The sequence below is a fragment of the Schistocerca cancellata genome, chromosome 4 (assembly GCF_023864275.1).
Source record: "Schistocerca cancellata isolate TAMUIC-IGC-003103 chromosome 4, iqSchCanc2.1, whole genome shotgun sequence".
Classification (NCBI taxonomy): Eukaryota; Metazoa; Arthropoda; class Insecta; order Orthoptera; family Acrididae; genus Schistocerca; species Schistocerca cancellata.
The window spans coordinates 223780486-223798580 of record NC_064629.1 but is presented as its reverse complement, the minus strand read 5'-3'; the positions used below and the strand labels follow the sequence as shown (position 1 = coordinate 223798580).

Genomic DNA, 18095 nt, shown 5'->3' with positions numbered 1-18095 from the left:
ACGAGGTCATGGGAACGCTGCGAACAGGCAATTCAATCCGCTGTCAGAAATGTTTGTCAAGACTCCTTGCGACCCCTACAGTCGTTATGAAACCATGGCGGCTGTGGGAACTCCGAGGCTATTTTGCAAACATAAAATGGACGTCTCGACAGCTGTCAAACGCCGACAGACACAGCCAAATTACACCGTTCTCGGAAATGTTTGTCAGGGCGTCTCGCGACCCCTGGAGTTGTTATGGCTCTGGGAACTCAGATATTATTTTGCAAACCAGGAATGGAGGTATGACGGCAGCAGCCAAGTGTTACCTTCCCGTTGACTGTAATACCTGTCGTTCCCAGGCCTCAGTTATACCGGGAAATTCGTGTGAGAGGAGCAAGAGGCAGTGGGGTAGCAGAGAACTGTGTGACCAATGACAGCTCGTCACTGTGGTTGTTTGTGTCTCAGTCAGTCAAAAAAAGGGCGAAGGCCAATATTTGTTTATCGACGTAGAGGAGCGGAAAAAGCAGTGAGGGAAGTGGGTGTTGGTCCCGAGTGCGGGCCATTAGTTGGTTCAAATGGCTCTGAGCACTATGGGACAACATCGGAGGTCATGAGTCCCCTAGAACTTAGAACTAATTAAACCTAACTAACCTAAGGACATCACACACATCCATGCCCGAGGCAGGATTCGAACCTGCGACCGTAGCGGTCGCGCGGTTCCAGACTGTAGCGCCTAGAACTGCTCGGCCACTCCAGCCGGCGGGCCATTAGTGATGTGTGAAGTTGTAACGGTGACTTGAGGAGTCTGAAACATCCCGATGGGAGAGGATGGCTGTTCGGCCTGGACCAGTGGAGAACGGAGAGGGGCAGCACTCACTGTCAAAGGTAAAGCGCCGTATTAAACTTTCTATAGTTTCATTTATCGGCGGGAGCACGTAATTATAATCGATCGAAGACTGGAGGACAAGTAGTTTGTGGGTTTTACTAGCAATCAGGAAGAACTGTAAGTGTCTAAGGGTGTTACAGATGCTAAATTAAACCTCACACATCATAGAGCAGAGGAGGAACGTTTATTGGACACGGTAAATACGAACCTGATGAAACCTTAGTTATCAAAGTGTGAAAGGATGGAAACGCTTATTAAAGAATGTGAATAAAACCCTTTGTGGATAAAACCCCTTTGTATTGCCATATCCCTTTAACAGTTAGTCTCTTCACCTTTAAATATCAGCCGGCCGGGGTGGCCGTGCGGTTCTAGGCGCTACGGTCGCAGGTTCGAATCCTGCCTCGGGCGTGGATGTGTGTGATGTCCTTTGGTTAGTTAGGTTTAAGTAGTTCTAAGTTCTAGGGGACTGATGACCTTAGAAGTTAAGTCCCATAGTGCTCAGAGCCATTTTTTTAAGTATCGAAGGTCATATGAGCCGTGATTTCATTTCCAGTGTCCGCCGTAATGTTTGTGTGAAGACAGACTAAGTTTACACTGAAGTGACAGAAGCCATGGGATACCTCTTAAGACCGTGTCGGACCTCCTTTGCCCGGCGTCATGCAGCTGCTGGACGTGGCGTTGACTCAACAGTAACTGGACGTCCCCTGCAGAAAGACTGAGCCATGCTACCTCTGCTGCCGTCCATAATAGAGAAAGTGGTGTTGGAGGAGGACTTTGCCCACAAACTGACCTCGCAATTATGCCTCATAAATGTTCGATAGGATTCATGTCGGACAGTATGGGTGGCGAAACCATGTACTCGAACTGTCCGTAATGTCCTTCAAACCAATCGCCAACAACTATATGGCTCGGTGACACGCAGCACTGTCATCACAGTCGTCAAGAAAAATTCTATCGCTATTTGCGAACACGAACTCAATGAATGGGTGAAAATGGTCGATGATCATTTCACGTGGACCAGATGTCCTAGGCAATTTCATGTAAAAACGGCCCACACCATTATGGAACCAACACCAGCTTGCACAGTGCGTAGTTCACAACTTGGGCCGCATGGCTCCGTGGTGTCTGCGCTCCACTCGAACCCTACCATCAGCTCTTACTAGTCCGCCCCCGGTAGCTGAGTGGTTAGCGCGACAGACTGTCAATCCTAAGGGCCCGGGTTCGATTCCCGGCTGGGTCGGAGATTTCTCCGATCAGGGACTGGGGGTTGTGTTGTCCTAATCATCATCATTTCACCCCCATCGACGCGCAGGTCGCCGAAGTGGCGTCAAATCGAAAGACTTGCACCAGGCGAGTGGTCTACCCGACGGGAGGCCCTCGTCACACGACATTATTATTAGCTCTTACCAACTGAAATCGGGATTCCTCTGATCAGGCCACGGTTTCCAGTCGTCTAGGGTCCAACCGATATGGTCACGAGCCCAGGAGAGGAGCTGCATGCGATGTCGTGCTGTTAGCAAAGGCACTCGCGTCGGTCGCCTGCTGCCATAGCCCATTAACTCCAACTTTCGTCGCACTGTCCTAACGAATACGCTCTTCGTACGTCCCACATTTATTTCTGCGGTTATTACACGAAATGTTGCTTGTCTGTTAGATCAAATGGCTCTGAGCACCATGGGACTTAACAGCTGTGGTCATCAGTCCCCTAGAACTTAGAACTAATTAAACCTAACTAACCTAAGGACATCACACACATCCATGCCCGAGGCAGGATTCGAACCTGCGACCGTAGCAGTCGCGCGGTTCCGGACTGAGCGCCTGGAACCGCTAGACCACCGCGGCCGGCTTGTCTGTTAGCACCAACAACTCTACGCAATCGCCGCTGCTCTCGGTCGTTAAGTGAAGGCCGTCGGCCACTCCATTGTCAGTGGTGAGAGGTAATGCCTGAATGTGGTATTCTCGGCACACTCTTTACGCTGTGGATCTCGAAATATTGAATTTCCCAACGATTTCCGAAATGGAATATCCCGCAAGTCTAGCTCCAAATACCATTCCGCGTTCAAAGTCTGTTAATTCCCGTCGTGCTCACATAATTACGCTGGAAACCTTTTCAAAGGAATCACACTTCCGCTAGTACATCGCTCTTTTATACCTTGTGTATGGGATACTATCGTCATCCGTATACGTGCATATCGGTATCCCATGATTTATTGCCACCTCACTGTATATATACAATCCTTATGAGCGGACACTAGACCTCCGCGACTGTCAGATGGGCCAATAATACCTGTTTAGAACAGTTCCGCTTGCCTCCATGGTGAACCTTGTATATATATATATATATATATATATATATATATAGGGCTATTACAAATGATTGAAGCTATTTCATAAATTCACTGTAGCTCCATTCATTAACATATGGTCACGACACACTACAGATACGTAGAAAAACTCAAAAGTTTTGTTCGGCTGAAGCCGCACTTCAGGTTTCTGCCGCCAGAGCACTCGAGAGCGCAGTGAAACAAAATGGCGACAGGAGCCGAGAAAGCGCATGTCGTGCTTGAAATGCACTCACATCAGTCAGTCATAACAGTGAAACGACACTTCAGGACGAAGTTCAACAAAGATCCACCAACTGCTAACTCCATTCGGCGATGGTATGCGCAGTTTAAAGCTCCTGGATGCCTCTGTAAGGCAAAATCAACGGGTTGGCCTGCAGTGAGCGAAGAAACGGTTGACCCCTTTTTCTTATGCGAAAAAAACGTTACAGGACACGTGTATCTGGACATGCTGGAAAATTGGCTCATGCCACAACTGGAGACCGACAGCGCCGACTTCATCTTTCAACAGGATGGTGCTCCACCGCACTTCCATCATGATGTTCGGCATTTCTTAAACAGGAGATTGGAAAACCGATGGATCGGTCGTGGTGGAGATCATGATCAGCAATTCATGTCATGGCCTCCACGCTCTCCCGACTTAACCCCATGCGATTTCTTTCTGTGGGTTATGTGAAAGATTCAGTGTTTAAACCACCTCTACCAAGGAACGTGCCAGAACTGCGAACTCGCATCAACGATGCTTTCGAACTCATTGATGGGGACATGCTGCGCCGAGTGTGGGAGGAACTTGATTATCGGCTTGATGTCTGCCGAATAACTAAAGGGGCACATACCGAACATTTGTGAAAATATCTCAAATAATAAAGTTATTGTAGAGCTGTGAAATCGCTTCAATGATTTGTAATAACCCTGTATATATATATATATATATATATATATATATAAAGGCTCTGAGAACTATGGGACTTAACATCTGAGGTCATCAGTCCCCTAGAACTTAGAACTACTTAAACCTAACTAACCTAAGGACATCACACACATCCATGCCCGAGGCAGGATTCGAACCTGCGACCATAGCGGTCGCGCGGTTCCAGACTGAAGCGCCTAGAACCGCTCGGCCACAACGGTCGTCCGAGCCTTTTATTGTGAGGCAGACGCCGCAAATAATATACACTTATCGGTTACCTGACGCAAGTAGCACACTGAAGGCTGATGTGTGGCAATACGTTATTAATACCTCGCAGAAATATTTTTCCGTTCTCTCGATCGCATATTCTTTCCTCTAGCAAAAGATACTAACACGTGTGACAGCTACGCTCAATCTGAGGTACTCTCTGAAGAAATTAGCGACATAAATGTACGAACTGAGGATCACTCAAAATCGGAACAACGTTCAGGAGTGATCTTGGTTTGGCTAATAATTAAAATAAGCAAATGAAAATAATGCGTGGATTTAATGAACCAGAAATAACTACTGAAAAATGACAAAACCGAGGGATGAAAGTACAATATTGGCAGATTCCTTTTCAGCAGTGCAGGGGAAGAGGGAGAGGTTAAAAACTCGTCAAGGTCATTAAAGACAGAGCACCAATCGAAAATGGGAAAGGATATGAAAAGGTAGATATGGGCTGTTTACACAAAAAAAGCACGCCTTCAAGTGCTGTGGCGAAAGCAAGAAGAACTCTAATAAACTTTTAATTTCACTGTGAAAGATAAAGAAACTGCTGGTATACAAAAGGGCCTGTCAGGGCTTAAGGTCACTGTCAGTTCCATCAACTACAGCGTAGATACGGATTTCAATGCTGCACTCTGCATTGTGATAGAGAAACCAGTCTGCTGCCACGCAGAGTGACCCCACCTGTCCTATTATCAGCCGTTACCCGAAGCAGATGCTCGTAGATTTATCAAACTAATGTAAATTTTTCGGCAATATCGAGTCGCGCAGAGGCTGACGGGAACAATACAAGCGCATGAACAATAGGCTGCTGACGTCACGCCGGAAGTGCGAGTGGCGCCTCGAGTGGCGTGCGATGGAAGCGAGAGGGTGGCGCCAGCTTTTGTCCGCGCTGCCCCCACACCGCTGCGCCCGGCCCCAAACTGCCTGATATGACTAGTGAAGACAAACTACGACCGCCCTGGGAGCTAACTCTTCCGCAGATACGGGGTGAAAGACGGTCGGGGCAGGGGTGAGAGTTTGCGGCCACTGGCAATAAGCATAAACTTCTGTTATGCTACTGCCCTCAGTCACTATTTGCTATAATAACAATCTTCCGACGATAAAATGTCCTACGCCAACAGCTAATTGTTTGCCTTTAGCGGTACTGAGCTGCTCTGATTAGCTGTGTAAGCAAAGAGCTGGCGACCTCAACTTTGAGCAGGCTGCACGTACATAGACCTTGAAACGTATCGAGTACGTGGCGTAGATCACGTCGCCTTTGCTCGCGTGACGCGTTTAACGCTGTGTTGTCAACTTGTCGAGCTGTGTGCAAGTTTGTCTCACTAGAAAAAACCAAATAGGCGCATCTATTCTACATCCTAACAAAATATATCACGATAGATACGTAAAGTAACCTCTATCAATTGAAATGCTTGTGATGCAGTGGGATAGTACGGGATGAATCACAAGAAAATCAGGCAGAAAAAATTCTATCGACATCAAAATACTTATAGTAAGGAGAATGTGACAAAGGCAAAATACAAAAACTTCACTATTTACAATTCTAGAATGAAATGCGTGTATATGAAGCTGATATTCCAATGAGATAACTATGAGTGATCATGATAGATATTTTAAAGTGACGATATCAGATGACGGAGATAAATTACAGTTACGATTCGTCTTGGCTCCATTGTTACAGGGCTATTACAAATGATTGAAGCGATTTCATAAATTCACTGTAGCTCCATTCATTGACATATGCTCACGACAAACTACAGATACGTAGAAAAACTCATACAGTTTTGTTCGACTGAAGCCGCACTTCAGGTTTCTACCACCAGAGTGCTCGAGAGCGCAGTGAGACAAAATGGCGACAGGAGCCGAGAAAGCGTATGTTGTGCTTGAAATGCACTCACATCAGTCAGTCATAACAGTGCAACGACACTTCAGGACGAAGTTCAACAAAGATCCACCAACTGCTAACTCCATTCGGCGATGGTATGCGCAGTTTAAAGCTTCTGGATGCCTCTGTAAGGGGAAATCAACGGGTCGGCCTGCAGTGAGCGAAGAAACGGTTGAACGCGTGCGGGCAAGTTTCACGCATAGTGATGTGAAAGATTTAGTGTTGAAACCTCCTCTACCAAGAAACGTGCCAGAACTGCGAGCTCTTATCAACGATGCTTTCGAACTCATTGATGGGGACACGCTGCGCCGAGTGTGAGAGGAACTTGATTATCGGCTTGATGTCTGCCGAATCACTAAAGGGGCACATATCGAACATTTGTGAATGCCTAAAAAAACTTTTTGAGTTTTTGTATGTGTGTGCAAAGCATTGTGAAAATATCTCAAATAATAAAGTTATTGTAGAGCTGTGAAATCGCTTCAGTCATTTGTAATAACCCTGTATTTCTCGTATAAATAATTATCTTCCACTTGCACCCTGGCAAGATTCATATCGTGTTTTCCCTAAATTATTATAGTCTGCACAATAGTCGTCTTACTGGAAGGCAGCTAAAGAAGTATTTGATAGTATCACGAAATGGTTCAAGGCAAATTTATAGTAGAGAATTAATAGCTATATTCCAGTGTGTCTCAAAAAACACACGACCAGCCACTATAATCTGCTCAAACGTTCAGTTCCTGAGATTACGAATCGTATATAAACTGAAACACTCCAAACCCGGTCTTAATGCACCATGTTACTATAGCTACATTTTCAGTCTTCATGAATTTAAAAACAAAGAAATTAGTTTCTTCTGCAATTTAAACTCGCGAACGAGTTACAGGGACAAGTTTTTCGGAAGTTCTCATTGATTCGTAGATTGTATGAGCGCTTTTCAGAAATTAAAACAGGAGTGGGTTATAGAACACACTACACAGTTGTATATGAACAGCATAATATTTTTACAACTTTGAAGAAAGTATCTACTTATCAATGTCCTAAGTAAGCACGATTACTATACGAAAATTAATAGCGATCTGCACAAATACGTAAACGTCTTAACATTGAATGCATTTCTGGACTGGCTGCTAGTTGCGATCTGCACGCTGCTGAGATAAGCATTACGTGATGTTCAAGTCACTTTCGACGGAAATGTGTGTCGTCGAGAGGAGAGGTGCTTCATTATGTTATAATTCAAGGCAATGACTTTTACTGATATAAAATTCTGTTTGATAAATTTTGGTGAAACATAAAGCTCAATCATGACCGCGTCTCAGCCCGGAGGAGAAAATCTTCCTGAAGTGAGACGTAATTCTCTGGTCATCCATTCAATCGACTGAAACAACACAAAAATAACCATATTCACTTCGTTTTTCCTCCGTAATTCGTCATATTTACATTCCTGTATTTATTTCACACACATCAGCTCTACCATAGCACAATTAAACTAACGCTTGTATCTCTCGGATTAATGAAGTTATGAGAACGTCTTGATCTTTGGTTCATGAACCTCTGATCAGTATTCTTCCAGGTAAAAAGATATTTTTAATATCTTTAATGTGTCGGAAGTCACGTGTATCGTGACCAGACAGGGGGCAGTTGTGAGATCAGCAATGCAGGACGAGGACTTTCAAACAGCCACAACTTGGAAGCAACTATACGTTGCTAACGTCGTGCAAATCTGACATGTGAATTACGACGCTTCTCACACGATAGCATAGATTTTTAGAACGGTTGGACAAATAACATCCGCCTTACATACCCTTTTTTGTTTTCTCCTTTTAAGCAGAGGCTGATGCAGTAAAGTTAACCATTTTATTAACTGCTTTGGAACTCTGATGTTGAGTGCCGAGCCCCCATGCAGTATCTCAACCCGCCAGGGGTGGAGTTTCTGGACGGAGGCGGCGCGGGCGACAACTCAACAGTGGCCCGAGCAGCACATAACCTATACATGTAGTTACCGAGCTGATGTTAATTTTTTATATGCCCCAGACCGGGATAATAGACACTGATATAAGCTGAATTTCACTTAAAGCCAGGTAGGTAGATACTGTATTAGGACGCGCAGTTATTGTAATTATGGTTTCAGAAAACAGACCCAAGTTATTTGTTCAGCAGTTCTTTGTATTTATTTTCCCACTTCAGTGGTTTCGAATGACTGTGTGGTGATTTATTTTCCAGTAGCTGAGTACCTGGAATTGCCTGGTATGCATTTATTCCAGTGTTCTATTAGTCCCTCTCCTCCTCTCCCTATCCATCCCCCCCCCCGCTCCCCTCTTATCTGTGCCTATCTTCTCCTATCACCCCCCCCCCCCCAACTGTCCATCTCCTCGTCCTCCCTTCTTTTTCCACGTTATCAAACTAAGCCAAATAGGAGGCTGGTGGTTAGTATCCCAATTATCCCATTGTCCGTACAGTATTTCTTTCCAGACTGTAGCTAATTTGTGTTCCAAATTTTATTGAAGTCGTGCCAGGGATTTATGATCCGCTTTTTATCCGTGCCTTTGCTCACATACACATATGTCAAATATATTTCACACATATTGCACATTTGTCTGTTTACATAAGTCTCCTGTATGCCTAGCGAATTTCACCCTGCGGCTGCATTTACACGCAGGTCAATGTTTATGACATCGTATTTCGTGAACCATGTGCTGTACAACGATATAACTTTGCAAGTACATCCTGTGGTATGCGTGCCTACCTTCTGGGAAATGTGTTGCGAATAGAATTAGAAGTAAAGAAGTAATAAATTTAAACGTCATGCTTCATATGACAGTTTTACTGTATGAACAGCAAAAATGAAATAAGCGATAAACTTTTTTTTTCCTTCCATCATTTTGTGGGAGTCAGCGAGAAAAAGCGTCGTAAAGGTTTGAAATTATGTTTAAAGTTTGTTGTAAGTTTCGAAGAGCTCTCATTCTCAAGTACTGGATGACTCAAGAATGGGTAGTCTTGCGTCGTGGACTACACTGCGTTTTCACGCCCACCCCTTTGATAGACGTGTGGTCCTTACCACCCCCCCCCCCCTCCCCCCGTCCCCCACAGTGATTCTAGACAGTAAACGATATGTATACCAAGTTTGTTTGAAGTAGGTCCAGTGTAAACCACCAGGCATGTGGACCGTACATACATACAATCATACTTAAAACTAAACTCTGTCCGAACAGGCCATGAACGCCCAACGGCACCGACCGGCCACCGTGTCATCTTCAGATGATGAGCGTCACTGGATGCGGATACGAAGGGTTATGTGATTAGCACATCGCTCTCGCGGCCGTATGTCGGTTTACGAGGAGCCGCTACTTCTCAGTCAAGTAGCTCCTCAGTTTGCCTCACAAGGGCTGATTGCACTCTGTTTGCCAACAGCGCTCGGCAGGCCGGATGGTCACCCATCCAAGTGCTAGCCCAGCCCGACAGCGCTTAACTTCGGTGATCTGACGGGAATCGGTGTTACCACTGCGGCAAGGCCGTTGGCCAATATACATACGTACATCCATTGCTATACATTTACCAGTATATTGACGGTTTTCTTAAAGATTCGCATTCTGCTGGAGTGAGGAAAACTGTTTACTCTCTCAAGTTACACCGCCCGCAGCTCGTGGTCGTGCGGTAGCGTTCTCGCTTCCCACGCCCGGGTTCCCGGGTTCGATTCCCGGCGGGGTCAAGGATTTTCTCTGCCTCGTGATGGCTGGGTGTTGTGTGCTGTCCTTAGGTTAGTTAGGTTTAAGTAGTTCTAAGTTCTAGGGGACTGATGACCATCGATGTTAAGTCCCATAGTGCTCAGAGCCATTTGAACCAATCGAGTTACACCGAGTAGTCTTTACACTATTTTATGTCCAGATTGGCCTAACTTTGATCATTAAATGAGGTACGTGAGAAAAGGCAGTTAGGTGCCACTTAGAGCCCCAGTGAGTGTCTGCGTAGTGGATCTGTTGCTACAATCGAGAATTCTGATGCTAGTTCCCTTCTTACGGTCGGTTCATCTGAGCCAGATCAGCAGTACATTATACAGGATGGGAGCCCTTGCGAACTAGAGGGTCAGCTTTATCAGCTAAACTCAGTGGCTCAGGCCATTAAATAAGAAACCCGACACAACTTTAGTAATGGACAGTCGCATCATCTGAGCGGTCAAAAGTCATGTTCGATCACTTTGCTACGCCATAGTGCAACTACTGCCTCATAGGCATATTCTGTTGGCAATGTACGTTAGCCAGGTGAAACTGACCTCTGGCGTGTGCTGAAGTTAGGATACTATTTCAGTGCTGACATCATCTCTCTGGAAACAATCCCCACATTTTAGCAGTTAGGACAATCAGTGATACGCCTATCATTCATCAAGTAACGCATCCTAACTTCCTTGCTGAAACATAACCTACGAAGGACCTCATCGTCACTGTAGCACAGATTAAAGCGGGATTGATCGAGAAATATAGGGTGGGGAGTGTGCGGGTCACGTATTCGCAATGTGAGCACATTAAATGTGATGGCGGAACAGTCCAGAGCTCCGTCGTCTGTCTAGTATAACAATCAAAGTCACGAGGCAAACTCGTCACGTGGCAATGCTGCATCACGAAAGTTACCATACCCTTCCCCAGGCCAACAGCGCCGTACGTCCAACCATCTACTGTATGAAGAGCACAGCGCAGCACCGTCCGCGCTTTCACAAGGCACGGCAACGCCGTTCCAAAATTGGATCATCAGTAGCATTTAGTCGTCGTCACTGATGGAAACAAACTATTTGGGTAACATCACGGAAACTCGTTTTTTCCCTAGTACATTACCTAGTTATGCTTTTGAGTATGCAAAAATTCAGAATGATCACCGCAACCTTGTTTCCCTAAAATTTTAAATAATCCTAGAATTGACAGGTGACCTGGTTCTAGTAGAAAGAACCCTCCCCGATGTAGAGCCATACCGAATCACATTATCGCTTACGAGAGGGAAATACTGTCGCTAGATGACCGAAAAGAAATGCAGAAAGAATTTCTATCCCATCAAAGATAGCTCTCTGTACATGTAGATACAGGGTGTTTAAAAAAAGATCGGTATATTTGAAACGGTAATAAAAACTAAACGAGCAGCGATAGAAATACACCGTTTGTTGCAATATGCTTGGGACAACAGTACATTTTCAGGCAGACAAATTTTCGAAATTACAGTAGTTACAATTGTCAACAACGAATGGCGCTGCGGTCTGGGAAACTCTATAGTACGATATTTTCCACATATCCACCATGCGTAGCAATAATATGGCGTAGTCTCTGAATGAAATTACCCGAAACCTTTGACAACGTGTCTGGTGGAATGGCTTCACATGCAGATGAGATGTACTGCTTCAGCTGTTTAATTGTTTCTGGATTCTGGCGGTACACCTGGTCTTTCAAGTGTCCCCACAGAAAGAAGTCACAGGGGTTCATGTCTGGCGAATAGGGAGGCCAATCCACGCCGCCTCCTGTATGTTTCGGATAGCCCAAAGCAATCACACGATCATCGAAATATTCATTCAGGAAATTAAAGACGTCGGCCGTGCGATGTGGCCGGGCACCATCTTGCATAAACCATGAGGTGTTCGCAGTGTCGTCTAAGGCAGTTTGTACCGCCACAAATTCACGAAGAATGATGCAGTAATCGTTTCGGATCTGAAAAATGGGCCAATGATTCCTTTGGAAGAAATGGCGGCCCAGACCAGTACTTTTTGAGGATGCAGGGACGATGGGACTGCAACATGGGGCTTTTCGGTTCCCCATATGCGCCAGTTCTGTTTATTGACGAAGCCGTCCAGGTAAAAATAATCTTCGTCAGTAAACCAAATGCTGCCCACATGCACATCGCCGTCATCAATCGTGTGCACTATATCGTTAGCGAATGTCTCTCGTGCAGCAATGGTAGTGGCGCTGAGGGGTTGCCGCGTTTGGATTTTGTATGGATAGAGGTGTAAACTCTGGCGCATGAGACGATACGTGGACGTTGGCGTCATTTGGACCGCAGCTGCAACACGGCGAACGGAAACCCGAGGCCGCTGTTGGATCACCTGCTGCACTAGCTGCGCGTTGCCCTCTGTGGTTGCCGTACACGGTCGCCCTACCTTTCCAGCACGTTCATCCGTCACGTTCCCAGTCCGTTGAAATTTTTCAAACAGATCCTTTATTGTATCGCTTTTCGGTCCTTTGGTTACATTAAACCTCCGTTGAAAACTTCGTCCTGTTGCAACAACACTGTGTTCTAGGCGGTGGAATTTCAACATCAGAAAAATGCTCTGTTCTAAGGAATAAACCATGTTGTCCACAGCACACTTGCACGTTGTGAACAGCACACGCTTACAGCAGAAAGATGACGTACAGAATGGCGCACCCACAGACTGCGTTGTCTTCTATATCTTTCACATCACTTGCAGCGCCATCTGTTGTTGAAAATTGTAACTACTGTAATTTCGAAAGTTTGTCCGCCTGAAAATGTACTGTTGTCCCAAGCATATTGCAACAAACGGTGTATTTCTATCGCTGCTCGTTTAGTTTTTATTGCCGTTTCAAATATACCGATCATTTTTGAAACACCCTGTAAATCGATACAATGCTTCAAACAGAGAGAAGGAACCCCATAGAATCCTATTACAACATTAGTGCTGAACATGTGGAACATACTACTTTATCTAAGTATTTAGGAGTAATGAAATTTTATGGCAGAATAAAACTATACACCTGCCCGAAACTCGAATCTGGAAACTCGCCTTTCACGGACAACGCCCTTACCGAGTGAACTGTACAGGTACAACTCTCAGCCTTACTTCTGGCGTACCTCTCTCCCACTTTCCCAGCTTCGCATTAGCTCTCGTGCATATTTTGCGGGACTAGAACTCCTGGAAGGAAGGGTACTGCGGAGAAACGGGTTAACCACAGGCTAAAGGACTGTTTCCAGGATGAATCTGTCGCCCTGCAGTGAAGGGTATACAAGATCCCGGGTTAGTGTTGTCTGAATGCCTTCCTAAAACAGTAGGGAGAGGTATACGCCTAGTTCATCCAGTACGCCATGTGATGAATTAGCCACGTATGTCTCCGCATATTCCGACGTTTACCTACATCATTTATGCTAAATGTTTCGTATTTTACACTATTTTATTAATAATTATAATGCCATGAGCGACAAATGTGTTTTAATGATACAGTTTACTATCAATAAACGCATAAAATTTTATTATCTTAACAACAATGTTTCATAAATAATTAAGTGCTGTCGCTGTGACACCTACGCCGAGAGGTTCAAAACAAAAGTAATGGCCTTAGAACAAATAAAGCTAAGGAAATTGGATTTGATAAATGACTCTTCTGACTACAGTGCTATTAAATGTATTTCTTCCGAAAGCTATTTCAGCTAGTTTTCGAGTCTCAAATTATAACTCATTATTAAGTGTGTCAACACATATTCATTCGTCTTGAAAAGGCATCGTCCTCTTGTCAACTATGTTTACATATTTATAATGCATAACAGACCTGGACTACTTCTATATCGAAGAGGTAGCACTAAAGCTGAGTGTAGGGTATATTCACTTTACTGCGGGAAGCAGTTGCAGAATTTTCAACCTGTAAGATGCACTTACGGTGGTGGTGGTGGTTAGTGTTTAACGTCCCGTCGACAACGAGGTCATTAGAGACGGAGCGCAAGCTCGGGTTAGGGAAGGATTGGGAAGGAAATCGGCCGTGCCCTTTCAAAGGAACCATCCCGGCATCTGCCTGAAACGATTTAGGGAAATCACGGAAAACCTAAATCAGGATGGCTGGAGACGGGATTGAACCGTCGTCCTCCCGAGTGCGGATGCACTTACGGTAGGCCCGGCAGTAAAGGTGACAGGCAGTGCAGGCTCTCGCCACGTGAATGTTCATTTCCTTTACTAGCAGTACGACTCCACACTGATGGCTGTGTGAGTGCTTCAGTGCCCCTGGGAAGCTCCAGTTTTTGGGCGTTGCCGCCAGCGCTAACCTAACGTGACGGCGTTTTGCGACAATCTGTCAGTTAAAGTGAAGTTCCTTGTGCACGCCAGTCATAGGATTTTGAAAATAATTCAAAATAAAAACTGAGTGCTGTGTTAGTCTGACAAAGTACAGAAGACTAACCCGCCCCTGAGCATCTTCCCACTGCCAAGTGAACTTTGATTTCATGGCGATTCATTCATATATTCAGGGTGTGAAACAGTACTTAAGAAAATGTAGTGTCAGTTTCGCGACAGACTATTCCTACTTTTTGTTGGTTTACACTATGTTTTGATTTTTTTCGACATTGTTGAACGTAATCTGCTAGGCACAAACAAATATTGCATTATGAAGCTGAACGTGCAGGAAAAAAAACTAAGTTTTTGTGTAAAAGTTGCCACGCAAAAATTTCTTATTGCCGAACTAAATTAAATACAAAAATTAATATAATAATAAAAATTTCATGATCAGGGTGCCTTCTATTTTGACGATAAATACAAGGGCGTGCTGGAAAGCAATGCCTCCTAACTTTTTATGTGGAATCTCGGAAGGAAACCTTTTTAAATAAAACAAACATTATTAACGTACTATATCATCTTTCTTCATGTCAATATATTTGCAGCCCTCTGCCGCTAGAGGGCTTATAGTGTGTAACATCGCTGTTTGTAACGTAGTTATGTCGATGCTTGAGGAACAACGTGCTGTAGTCGCGTTTCGAATTCGAAGTGGTCGTCTACACGTGGCGTACCCTCTCGTTCAGCATGACAATGTCAGACCACACACGACCGCTGCGACATGTGAAGCATTCCAACGCCTTGAGTTCACGGTCACAAATCATCCTCCATGCGAGCCCGATTTGGGCCCATGCGATTTTCGTCTGTTTCCAAAGCTTAATGAACATATTCGAGGACCTCACTTTGATAGTTGTCAATCTGTGCAAGCGTAGATAATGATGTGGCTCCGTCAACAAATTAAAACATTCTACAGTCAAAGTGTCAACAAACTGGTCTCTCTTTGGGATAAATGTATTCGTCAGCAGCGTAACTATGTTGGGAAATAAATACGTAGACATGAAGAATGAAGACGTCGAAAGTTAGTAACGTTTGCTTTAGGAGCATTCAAATAAAAAAAAAATCCGAGGCATTATTTATCAGCACTCTCTTTCATCTCTGTGTACGCCAGTGAATTGTACAGACAGCTTACTTGCTCATTAGAAAATGTCTTCAGAGCATCTCCCCAGAAATAGTTACCTGCTGTTACACAGTCCATACTGTTCTGTAAAAGCTAAGACAGCACGGCGTATACGGAAATAAAAAGTCACTTTGGTGAGAAGCCACTTCGTTCACTCTGGAGTACAATACTCTCTCTGGTAATACGTGACGTGTCAGAGACCCTTCTAAGGTAAACTCTTCTTATGAATATGTTTACGGTCTCGCCAAATCTCCCTCTCGTACCACGGTTTTGTAACAGAAGCAAAAGTCATGCGAAATTATGCCCTGTAGATCCTAATGTTTCAAGTTTGCGAACAGTGAGCTCTGTATGCAGTGATCAGCGACCAAGTTGTTTAGTTTTGAATGAAAGTCCTTCCGGCGATGAAGTCATTAGATCCATGGTTCATCGAAGATAATTTTGTTAAGCGATAGACTGCTTTTTTAGTGTATCCATAATATTTCTCTTTGTGTCACTCGTTTCCTGGACAAAACCACAGAAAATATAACCGAAACTAAAGTCACGCCTCTCAAGTACAGACGTTTTTGGTAATTTAACTTTACGGCACAACACTCTTGTAGTCAGATAAAAAGTTGTACGAATAGACAACAGTGCCAACTGACAACTGTTCAATAATTTTTGTGAACTGTTATTCTGGGTAAATACTGTAGAGGTGCAGAGTAGCCTGCTGCCAAGTGACTCGTTGCTGGGTGTCTCAGGGTAGATTTTCACCTAGACCAGATATTCACCGACGGCGGAAATTTACCTTTACCGCTTCTTTCCAGGTGTCAGTCTCCAGTGAGCCGTAGCACACACGATTTTCCTCTCCGTCCCGTTGGTTGACACCCGACCGATTTGTGCAGTGCAGACTGATGTCACGTACACATCCTCTATGTCTCTCGCTGCCGAGGAAAATTCTAACTGACAATATTCCATGCTGCGCGACGTCCCCAAAGCTTTTCTGCCACGAAATTACGCAAGCTCTAGGAGGAACCTCTGCTACAAGAAGGGATTTTAAGACAAGTGGAATGGAATTGACAACTCAAGCCTAGCCGAAGAAACCTGGCTGTAGGAAACAAAAAGCTCTCTTACCTCTATCGTCGCTCCACGGCGTCCGCGTGAGTATCAAGACCAGGCGCGTCTGAAACGACGAAAATATAAAGCTGTCTATCGCAGTAGCCTTTCTCGCCAAGGGCTGAAGTGCCAGCCTGTTTGAGAAACACTGCCACCTTTCGCAATCTAAGATGAAACTATCACGTAATTCTCGTTAACTCTGCCTTCCACATAAGGCTTACAAGAGTGATAAATTAGATGATTTACTTCCGTCACTTCCGCTCTTCTGATGTAAACCATCAAGACACCGTTTGAAACTATCATCTTTGTGCCGTGGAAGAGATAGCATGTAGCATAAATGCACTTTATCAGACAAACAAATGAAAGGTTATTTATTTTTACACCCTGAAAAATTACTGTAAACTTCCTAGAAGAGTATGCCAAATATCAAAGCCGCTTCCTGTTCCACTCACAGATGAACCATAGCAGGAGAGACTGCTTATATGCTTTTACGCTGCTGAATAGGTAGGTTTAAGACTGAACAGCTTCGTAGAGCCGCGCGGTTTGAGACGCCTTGTCAAGGACTGCGAGGCCCTTCCCGCCGGAGGTTCGAGTCCTCCCTCGAGCATGGGTGTGTGTGTGTTGTTCTTAGCATAAGTTAGTTTAAGTAGTATGTAAGTCTAGGGACCGATGACCTCAGCAGTTTGATCCCTTAAGAATTCACACACATCTCAACATTTACATTCGTAGAGCCTACGCTGAAAACAGTTTCTTTAATTTCTTCACGCAGATTCTCGTGAAATATTTGTTATCTCTCTTTGACTATGGGCCAGCTTAGATGTTTGAGACACTCTCACGGGAGTCAAGGAAAGGTTCTCAGCACTTTTCTGACTGCTCATCTTGGTACATGACATAAAAATAAAAACCATCCACTGACCGTACCTCTTTCATAAACAAACAGCACTTGTTTCACAATGTTATCAACGAAACTAAGCCTCCAAATGCTGCACCCATAAGTGAACCAATACGATCATTCTGGGCATTATTACAAGATACCTGAATGACGTTACTGACTCCAGTTGTGACTAAATTACGAGGGGTTTTCAACAAGTAATGCGACACATTTTTTTCTGTTCAAAAATGTTCAAATGTGTGTGAAATCTTATGGGACTTAACTGCTAAGGTCATCAGTCCCTAAGCTTACACACAACTTAACCTAAATTATCGTAAGGACAAACACACACACCCATGCCCGAGGGAGGACTCGAACCTCCACCGGGACCAGCCGCATAGTCCATGACTGCAGCGCCTCAGACCGCTCGGCTAATCCCGCGTGGCCTTTTTTTCTGAAAGCAGGTTGATTTTATTCAGGATTCCAATACAACATATGATTCCCCATTCTTTTGGCTACAAAACACTATTTTTCAACATAATATCCCCTGAATGCGACGACTTTACGCCATCTTATTGTGATGGTTTGTATGCCACCTTGGTATCATTCTACTGCATCAATAACCACCACTAATCTACATACTGCTTCCCGAGGGGTGCGTCC

General features: G+C 44.5%; 1 protein-coding gene and 1 pseudogene across 1 annotated transcript in view; both read right to left on the bottom strand.

The window, feature by feature from the left end:
• LOC126185109 (cAMP-specific 3',5'-cyclic phosphodiesterase-like) overlaps positions 1 to 18095 on the bottom strand; it is a 954034-nt gene that overhangs the window by 686149 nt on the left and 249790 nt on the right. The gene's annotated exons all lie outside the window — the stretch shown is intronic.
• On the bottom strand, positions 9672 to 9789 carry LOC126185614 (5S ribosomal RNA; annotated as a pseudogene).